Consider the following 11,204-nt stretch of genomic DNA (forward strand, 5'->3'; position numbering starts at 1 on the left):
ACCTTCAGGACAACTGTGGGGGGAGTGAATTTTTTTCTAACTCGCCGTTTAAAAGTAATTTAATCTTGAAGTTCGACACATTTGGGAGTGTGTTCTTTTGATTGACAGGTACCCTATCTACCGCTTCAAGAAGGAGGAATGTAGAACAACTGCAGTGAACTGGTTTACAGCTTGATTTAGTTTCAGCCTGCTTACTTCTGTCAGCTGTTTAGTTCTTGTTAGCTGCCATTTGATACCGTTAGCTCGGTTAGCTCTTAGCTAAAGAGAACTTGGAGTTTGATAGATGTCAATCATCCACCCCAAGGCTAACAACCCCCCTCTACGCTCCACATCTTTCCCCATTTTCGTATTTTCTGGAAGAGAAGACATGGGTGATGCTGCCAAGATGGCGATGATTGGACATCAGAGAGGCTCCCCCCATCTTTTGTTTACAGTCTATGTTTCCGTCTCGTTGGCTGCTTGTCTCAGAAAAATCAGATGTGATTTAATCTTTGATAAGTTGAGGCATAAAAGTAAAATGAATTTCTGGGATCATCTGAATGTTTCTGGAAACACATTGTGTTGGTTTAAAGTTTCATTCATGATGGTCTTTAACGGTCTTAAATCAAAGTGAAACCTGCAGGAACGCTGCTACGTCTAAACTGCTGCTACCTGTGTGAGATACTTGGTCTTTTATGGCCTCCATTTCCATGATGGGAACTTTCCCAGTGAGAACACAGTGGATGTGTGAGCTGGAGCGTGTCCTTGAGTTTTACTCTTGATTCAGTAGCGCTCCACATGGACGGACTCAATCAGATACCTCTGGCCTAGTGAAGGGTGATGCTCAGTGGAGCTGAAGTTACACCACAGCAGCTCCCCGAAGAAAAGATGACCAAATTCCCAGACAATGCTTACATGTAAAGATGCAAAAGCTGCTTGTACTTCACATAACCTGACGTTAATAAATCATCTGGTTTTGATTTGAGGTGTCTGCTCTTTTAATAGAAAAATGAGATTTGTTTTTAAATAACCGAAAGTATGGCATCATTTACCTTTAAAAGCACGTGCAGGTTCCTGCAGAAACAGCTGCAGCCGTCCACACAGGCACTAAACAATAACTCTGATGGTCCATTTCAGAATGAACTTGAAATGGCCAATAGGTTTGTACCCCTAGAAACCATTACTCCTTGAATACCTTGAGGATAATGAAAGTGGGCCAGAGGGGAGCAGAGATGGAAAACCGTGTTGTTGGAGTGCAGTCAGCCATTGCAAATTTCTGTTTGAACCCATAACACTGTACCCATGTGACAAATGATAGCAAACACAGAGTCTGAGCCATTTCAGAAAGATTATAGTCAGCTGGACTTGCACTGAACTCCTCCATCTCTCTTTTTTCTGAGCTTTTCACTGTTCATGTTTGCAATTACTTTCCATCCTGTATTCAGCTGACCACAGTCCATTTGTATTTCTGCAACAACCATGAGGCGAACTCAGAGTAATTTAAATTTGTCTCAGTTGCTTCAAATAATGCCTCAGTGATAGACTTAAAAAGAATAACATGTTGCTTTAAAACAACAAAAATTTTTTATCAACATGAAGTAGTGTGTTCCTCATGATACAAGGTGCTAAAGGCTCAGACAGGCTAACTAAAGTACAAAACACATCCAAAACATAGCTAAAAGATCCTAAAAGACAGCTGAAATTGGCTGAAACACAACTAAAAGAAGATAAAACACTGCTACAACTAGCTAAACACACCTAAAAAAAAGCTAAAAATACTGCTAAAACTAACCAAAACATATCTAAGACTAGCTAAAACATGGCTAAAAGATGCTAAAACACAGCTAAAGCTAACGAAAACACATGTAAAACTAGCTAAAAGATGGCTAAATCAAAGCTGAAATTAACTTAAACTCAATTAAAAGAAGCTAAAACACAACTAAAACTCGTTCAGACATGGCTAAAAGATGCTAAAAAAAAAAAAAAAACAGCTAAAACTAACCAACAAACATCTAAAACTAGCTAAAAGGTGGCTAAAACATAGCAGAAATTAGTTCAAACACAACGAAAAGAAGCTAAAACTAGTTAAACACACCTACAACTAGCTAAAACACAACTAAAACTCGTTCAGACATGGCTAAAAGATGCTAAAAAAAAAAACCAAACAGCTAAAACTAACCAACAAACATCTAAAACTAGCTAAAAGGTGGCTAAAACATAGCAGAAATTAGTTCAAACACAACAAAAAGAAGCTAAAACTAGTTAAACACACCTACAACTAGCTAAAACACAACTAAAACTCGTTAAGACATGGCTAAAAGATGCTAAAAAAAAAAAAAAAAACAGCTCAAACTAACCAACACACATCTAAAACTAGCTAAAAGATGGCTAAAACATAGCTGAAATTAGCTAAAACACAACGAAAAGAACCTAAAACTAGGTAAACACACCTAGAGGATAAAACACGGCTACAACTAGCTAAAACACAACTAAAACTAGTTAAAACATGGCTAAAAGATGCTAAAAAAAAAAGACAGCTTAAACTAACTAACACACCTAAAACTAGCTAAAAGATGGCTAAAACATAGCAGAAATTAGCTAAAACACAACGAAAAGAAGCTAAAACTAGTTAAACACACGTACAACTAGCTAAAACACAACTAAAACTCGTTAAGACATGGCTAAAAGATGCTAAAAAAAAAAAATTAAAAAAAAAACAGCTCAAACTAACCAACACACATCTAAAACTAGCTAAAAGATGGCTAAAACATGGCTGAAACTAAAAAAGAAGCTAAAAACTTCTGCAGCACATCCAAAGCAAAGGAAAAAACACTAAAACTAAAGCAGACAAAACTAGCTAGAACATCTCTAATACACATCTAAACCAAGCCAAACCATAACTTATTCTAGCTAAAAGAAGCCAAAACATCCATGAAGCATCTCCAACTCAAGCTAAAACAGTTAAAACCGGCTAAAATAGCTTTTAAACCCCTTCAAACTACACTTAAATGTGTCTGGGCTTTATCTGCTGTATTGAGGCATTGTACCACTCTGTTCATTGAGTCAAGGAAAAAAAAGCACATTTAGTGGTGAATCCTTCATTCCAACTGAGATTATGAGTAACTGAATGAATGATCAGATTTTTGGAAGCAGAGAGGAAAAGACCGGCTTTTCCTGGCTGAGAGATCGGTACCGGTAGGATGAAGATGGATGCTGGATTCAGGGACATCGCTGAGAAATCTGATAATGTTCTGTAGTTTGTCCGTTTTTTAAAGCACAAAAGAGAAAAACCAGAAAACTTTCCAATAAGTAAGTCAGGTAAGTTTCAGTATTTAAAATACAGCATTGTGTTTGACTGCAAAAGCTTTTTCTTGTTCCATACAAGAGGCAGACCTGCCCAGTCTATTTCTGCTGCTAGTCACATGTCAATCTGCAGCAGCTCGTTCTGAGACATCAACATGGGCTGGGAGCGCGCTTCCTGATTGGTCATTTTGAAGCAGAGAAGTCCGTGTGCATGTCCTGACCTCTGCCCGTTGTTTCTTCATGCTCTGCTGTATAACGAGACCATCACAGCACCGACGGGAGACAGGTCTCAGCTGCTCGTACTCGTATCAGAGTGGGCTGCGTGGACTGAGACGCCTGGAGGAAGTATCAGTAAACAACACTATAGGGTTCTAGTTGCTATATGCTCAGGCACTCATGCAAAATTCAGCGCTTTTCTGTGTTCCCTGAGAGGGAGCCCAGGCAAAAGGCAGGGGTTATGTTTTAACTAGGAAACCTTCAGAATGCAACCATTTCCCGTCTAATTCTGACACAAATGTTTGCAAACCTGACCCCAGAGTGGGAAACAGAAATATTCATTTCTCCAGTTTTACATGAAATAATTCCAGCAGCTGCTACTGCTGATCTCCAGTTATCCCTCCGTCTTCCTCCAGATCGCCCTGAACGCCACGTAAATCTCCTCCCAACGGCTCATGGCTCAAATTAATGGCCCTGCCATTAGCGTTTGAATTTCATGAATTGTAATAATACTTACATCACAGGACACATGAAGTCATGTCTCCCTCTCCACAGATATGATACATTTAACCGAGATGCACAAAGTGGTCCCCTGGTAGCGCAGTGATGTATTCTAATAGACTGTTCTGGCCAGCCTCCGGCTGCAGATGTTCATGATTCATACGAAGACGGCTCAACGTTTAAATGGGACATTAAGTGGTGAAGAAGATTAAAACACTGTTAGCTTTGTAGAATAACTGCTGGAGATCGATCAGAATGTATCAAAGTCCACCTGGAATTCCTGTTTTTATTCTTTTGGTGTAAGGAGATATAAACTGGATCTGCTTCCAGAGATGGAGGAATGTGTTTTCCAACGAGAAGCTGTCGATTCCAACGTCGGGAAACCAGAAGAGAAATTCTCTTCAGTCTGTAAAAACACTGATAAATGTTTCCAGAAAAGTTGTTCAGAACGTTTCATCATGAATCTCCCCTGAATAGGCCATGCTATGCTAACAGGCTAACACTCCGAATGGCGCCTCTGAAATTCCAACCAAGCTTCACATGTGACCTCGTGTTTTCTGCACGTGAGAATCCATGTGAAACATGTTTTTATCAGGGCTTCAAGTGATCATTTCTATAGATTTCACATGTGAATATATATTTTTTACTTGCAAATGTAAGTATTTCACAAGTAAATTTACATTTTTTCACATGTGAATTTACATTTTTTCACATGTGAATTTACATTTTTTCACATGTAAATTTACATTTTTTTCACATGTAAATTTACATTTTTTCACATGTGAATTTACATTTTTTCAGATGTGAATTTACATTTTTTTTCACATGTAAATTTACATTTTTTCACATGTGAATTTACATTTTTTTCACATGTAAATTTACATTTTTTTCACATGTAAATTTACATTTTTTTCACATGTGAATTTACATTTTTTAAACGTGAATTTATGTATTTCCCTTATGAATTTATATTTTTCACATGTTTTACCATGAAAACTGGATCTTTTCTATGTGGAAAGACGTTCCACATGTCCATAGAATAAATGTGATGCTCATGTGAAACCTGTTTAGTCTGGAAAGCTGATGATTGATAATTGATCAGAAGCCATTTTAAATCCAACACAAGCAAAAGGAGGAAAATTTCAGCTTGACATGAAGACGCTGTCGAGGCAAACAAAATATTTCAACCTTTTCTAAACTTTTCATGATATGAACATCCTATTATTGATCCATCCCAAAACTATTTATTGATCGATATGCCTGATATTCAGCGTGTTCCTGCCGTGTTGCTTCTTGCTAAACGGGAAACATGAAGGAACTTCATCATTTTTAGCATCTTTAGCATCGATAGCAGCCACTAATCAATAAATCTTTGCTTATCTAAATGATTATAAGGACATGTTGAACGTGTCGCCATGGAAACAGGATGCTCTGAAGCTGCCATCGAGGTTAGAAGAGACGCTTGTCTGTCATAATGAACTCACAACTTCATGGAGCCTTTCTGCTTATGGGTGCGTGTTGTGTGTTCCTGGCGGCGGATGCGTGAACACAGAGGTGTGTGTGCGGGTGGCGGGAGGAGGAGGAGGACGGACTTGATGATCTGCTGTCTCGGTGACTGGAACCAGCCAGCCGTGGCGAAGCTGCCATAACTACCGGTTGAGCTCTGTCAGGGAGATGACCCAGTCTCTCTTCAACAAGCCCTGCCACGCTGACGGACGGACGGCTGGAAGACAAAAGATGCAGCTTGTGAATATTTTACTGGACAGAATGTGGGATTTCGCCACAGCCAGGAAGAAAGCCGTAGGTGTAATTGGACTGCAGCAGCGCAGGTCAAGAGTCAATGCTCTTATTTGAGGGCTAACGCCATTTAAGACTAATTTGAGACGATGTGTTATTGTGCCTTTAACTAAGTTTCTAACCTGATCTGTACAGAGGTTCATTGTGCTTTTAAAAGAGACCTCCTGCCCTGCAAAAGGCCATCTAATGGTTTTTCAAACCATCGGTATTACTTTAATGTACTGCAGATCAAAGGATAAAACATCCACTTCTGCAAATGAGCAGCAAAGAACCTGAAGTGCAGAAAAGATTTAAGACTTTCTTTATGAGTCCATCCTGGTTCCAACTGCTGCGAATTATTACCGTCTCACAAACTATTAAAAGCCACTTAAGCAGAAATCAAAGATCCTTTATGACGCATCGACGCTCTCACGTCTCCCTAATTAAAAACAAAGCAAGTTCATCACAAAGAAAATGCTCCGTTATTTATATTTGTGGTGCAATTTTTACACTGTTGGAGGTTGAAGTTGTTTTCTGTGGTTATTTTCCATCCGAGGAGCGAACTGCATGAAAAGATGAGAAGCTGTTGTCCGTGTCGTTCACACAAAATGGTGACGCTTTGCAAAGATAAACTTTCAGTTTCAAGCTGTAACGATTAATACGTTTATTTTCATACAGCAAAATCTGTCAATTGATCAATTTAGTTTTACCTTTAAGTGGAATATTTGTTACGAAGTTGTAAAACTTGTTTTTCTAGAGAAAATTACGAGACTAAACCTCCATTTCTGCTCGCTTACGTGCGTAAACATGGACGTCCGTGTTGTGCAGCTTCTTCTTCTCTGGTTTGTTTCTTTCCCTCTGGCAGGAAACGAGGCAGGAAACGAGGCAGGAAACGAGGCAGGAAACGTGACGGGAAACGAGACGGGAAACGAGACGGGAAACGAGACGGGAAACGAGATAGGAAACGAGACAGGAAACGAGGCAGGAAACAAGACAGGAAACGAGACAGGAAACGAGACAGGAAACAAGACAGGAAACAAGACAGGAAACGAGACGGGAAACGAGACAGGAAACGAGGCAGGAAACAAGACAGGAAACGAGACGGGAAACAAGACAGGAAACGAGACGGGAAACGAGGCAGGAAACGAGACAGGAAACGAGACAGGAAACGAGACAGGAAACGAGGCAGGAAACGAGGCAGGAAACAAGACAGGAAACGAGACAGGAAACGAGACAGGAAACGAGACGGGAAACGAGACAGGAAACGAGACAGGAAACGAGGCAGGAAACGAGACAGGAAACGAGACAGGAAACGAGACAGGAAACGAGACGGGAAACGAGGCAGGAAACGAGAAAGGAAACGAGGCAGGAAACGAGACAGGAAACGAGACAGGAAACGAGGCAGGAAACGAGACGGGAAACGAGACAGGAAACGAGACAGGAAACGAGACGGGAAACGAGACGGGAAACGAGACAGGAAACGAGACAGGAAACGAGACAGGAAACGAGGCAGGAAACGAGACGGGAAACGAGACAGGAAACGAGACAGGAAACGAGACAGGAAACGAGACAGGAAACGAGGCAGGAAACGAGACGGGAAACGAGGCGGGAAACAAGACAGGAAACGAGGCAGGAAACGAGATAGGAAACAAGACAGGAAACGAGGCAGGAAACGAGACGGGAAACGAGACAGGAAACGAGACAGGAAACGAGGCAGGAAACGAGGCAGGAAACAAGACAGGAAACGAGGCAGGAAACGAGACGGGAAACGAGACAGGAAACGAGGCAGGAAACGAGACAGGAAACGAGGCGGGAAACGAGACGGGAAACGAGGCGGGAAACGAGATAGGAAACGAGACAGGAAATGAGACGGGAAACGAGGCAGGAAACGAGACAGGAAACGAGACAGGAAACGAGACAGGAAACGAGGCAGGAAACGAGACAGGAAACGAGGCAGGAAACGAGGCAGGAAACAAGACAGGAAACGAGGCAGGAAACGAGACAGGAAACGAGACGGGAAACGAGACAGGAAACGAGACAGGAAACGAGGCAGGAAACGAGACGGGAAACGAGGCAGGAAACGAGACGGGAAACGAGACAGGAAACGAGGCGGGAAACGAGACGGGAAACGAGACAGGAAACGAGACTGGAAACGAGACAGGAAACGAGATAGGAAACGAGACAGGAAACGAGACAGGAAACGAGGCAGGAAACGAGACGGGAAACGAGGCAGGAAACGAGATAGGAAACAAGACAGGAAACGAGGCAGGAAACAAGACAGGAAACGAGGCGGGAAACAAGACAGGAAACGAGGCAGGAAACGAGATAGGAAACAAGACAGGAAACGAGGCAGGAAACGAGACAGGAAACGAGGCAGGAAACGAGACAGGAAACGAGGCAGGAAACGAGGCGGGAAACGAGGCGGGAAACGAGGCGGGAAACGAGATAGGAAACGAGGCAGGAAACGAGACAGGAAACGAGGCGGGAAACGAGACGGGAAACGAGGCGGGAAACGAGATAGGAAACGAGGCAGGAAACGAGGAAGGAAACGAGACAGGAAACGAGGCAGGAAACGAGACAGGAAACGAGGCAGGAAACGAGACAGGAAACGAGGCCGGAAACGAGACGGGAAACGAGGCGGGAAACAAGACAGGAAACGAGGCAGGAAACGAGATAGGAAACAAGACAGGAACCGAGGCAGGAAACAAGACAGGAAACGAGGCGGGAAACAAGACGGGAAACGTGGCAGGAAACGAGGCGGGAAACAAGACAGGAACCGAGGCAGGAAACAAGACAGGAAACGAGGCAGGAAACAAGACAGGAAACGAGGCGGGAAACAAGACAGGAAACGAGGCAGGAAACGAGATAGGAAACAAGACAGGAAACGAGGCAGGAAACAAGACAGGAAACGAGGCGGGAAACAAGACAGGAAACGAGGCAGGAAACGAGACAGGAAACGAGGCGGGAAACAAGACAGGAAACGAGGCAGGAAACGAGACAGGAAACGAGACAGGAAACGAGACTGGAAACGAGATAGGAAACGAGACAGGAAACGAGACAGGAAACGAGGCGGGAAACAAGACAGGAAACGAGGCGGGAAACAAGACAGGAAACGAGGCAGGAAACGAGACAGGAAACGAGACAGGAAACGAGACTGGAAACGAGATAGGAAACGAGACAGGAAACGAGACAGGAAACGAGGCAGGAAACGAGATAGGAAACGAGACAGGAAACGAGACAGGAAACGAGGCAGGAAACGAGACAGGAAACGAGGCAGGAAACGAGACAGGAAACGAGGCAGGAAACGAGACAGGAAACGAGGCAGGAAACGAGACAGGAAACGAGGCAGGAAACGAGACAGGAAACGAGGCAGGAAACGAGGCAGGAAACGAGAAAGGAAACAAGACAGGAAACGAGGCAGGAAACGAGATAGGAAACAAGGCAGGAAACGAGGCAGGAAACGAGACAGGAAACGAGGCAGGAAACGAGACAGGAAACGAGGCAGGAAACGAGATAGGAAACGAGACAGGAAACGAGGCAGGAAACGAGATAGGAAACAAGACAGGAAACGAGGCAGGAAACGAGACAGGAAACAAAACAGGAAACGAGGCAGGAAACGAGATAGGAAACAAGACGGGAAACGAGACGGGAAACGAGGCAGGAAACAAGACAGGAAACGAGGCAGGAAACGAGACAGGAAACGAGACAGGAAACGAGACGGGAAACGAGATAGGAAACAAGACAGGAAACGAGACGGGAAATGAGGCGGGAAACGAGACGGGAAACGAGACGGGAAACGAGGCGGGAAACGAGGCGGGAAACGAGGCGGGAAACGAGATAGGAAACGAGGCAGGAAACGAGACGGGAAACGAGACAGGAAACGAGGCAGGAAACGAGACGGGAAACGAGGCGGGAAACGAGGCAGGAAACGAGGCAGGAAACGAGACAGGAAACGAGACAGGAAACGAGACGGGAAACGAGGCGGGAAACGAGACGGGAAACGAGACAGGAAACGAGGCAGGAAACGAGGCAGGAAACGAGACGGGAAACGAGGCGGGAAACGAGATAGGAAACGAGGCAGGAAACGAGGCAGGAAACGAGACAGGAAACGAGGCGGGAAACGAGACGGGAAACGAGACAGGAAACGAGGCGGGAAACGAGGCGGGAAACAAGGCGGGAAACGAGACGGGAAACGAGGCAGGAAACGAGACGGGAAACGAGGCGGGAAACGAGGCAGGAAACGAGGCAGGAAACGAGGCAGGAAAAAAGACAGGAAACGAGGCAGGAAACGAGACGGGAAACGAGACAGGAAACGAGACGGGAAACGAGACGGGAAACGAGACGGGAAACGAGGCGGGAAACGAGACAGGAAACGAGACAGGAAACGAGGCAGGAAACGAGGCAGGAAACGAGACAGGAAACGAGGCAGGAAACGAGATAGGAAACAAGACAGGAAACGAGGCAGGAAATAAGATAGGAAACAAGACAGGAAACGAGACGGGAAACGAGGCAGGAAACGAGGCAGGAAACAAGACAGGAAACGAGACAGGAAACGAGACAGGAAACGAGGCAGGAAACGAGACAGGAAACGAGACGGGAAACGAGGCAGGAAACGAGACAGGAAACGAGACAGGAAACGAGACAGGAAACGAGACGGGAAACGAGGCAGGAAACGAGACAGGAAACGAGACAGGAAACGAGGCGGGAAACGAGACAGGAAACGAGGCGGGAAACGAGACAGGAAACGAGGCGGGAAACGAGATAGGAAACGAGACAGGAAACGAGGCAGGAAACGAGGCAGGAAACGAGACAGGAAACGAGGCAGGAAACGATACAGGAAACGAGGCGGGAAACGAGACAGGAAACGAGGCAGGAAACGAGGCAGGAAACGAGACAGGAAACGAGGCAGGAAACGATACAGGAAACGAGGCAGGAAACGAGACAGGAAACGAGACAGGAAACGAGACAGGAAACGAGACGGGAAACGAGACAGGAAACGAGGCGGGAAACGAGACAGGAAACGAGACAGGAAACGAGACGGGAAACGAGACAGGAAACGAGACGGGAAACGAGACAGGAAACGAGACAGGAAACGAGGCAGGAAACGAGACAGGAAACGAGGCGGGAAACGAGACAGGAAACGAGGCGGGAAACGAGACAGGAAACGAGGCGGGAAACGAGACAGGAAACGAGGCAGGAAACGATACAGGAAACGAGGCGGGAAACGAGACAGGAAACGAGGCAGGAAACGATACAGGAAACGAGGCGGGAAACGAGATAGGAAACGAGACAGGAAACGAGTCAGGAAACGAGGCAGGAAACGAGACAGGAAACGAGGCAGGAAACGAGATAGGAAACGAGGCAGGAAACGAGGCGGGAAACGAGACAGGAAACGAGACAGGAAACGAGACGGGAAACGAGACAGGAAA

This window comes from Telmatherina bonti, assembly GCF_933228915.1.
Source record: "Telmatherina bonti genome assembly, chromosome: 24".
Taxonomy (NCBI): Eukaryota; Metazoa; Chordata; class Actinopteri; order Atheriniformes; family Telmatherinidae; genus Telmatherina; species Telmatherina bonti.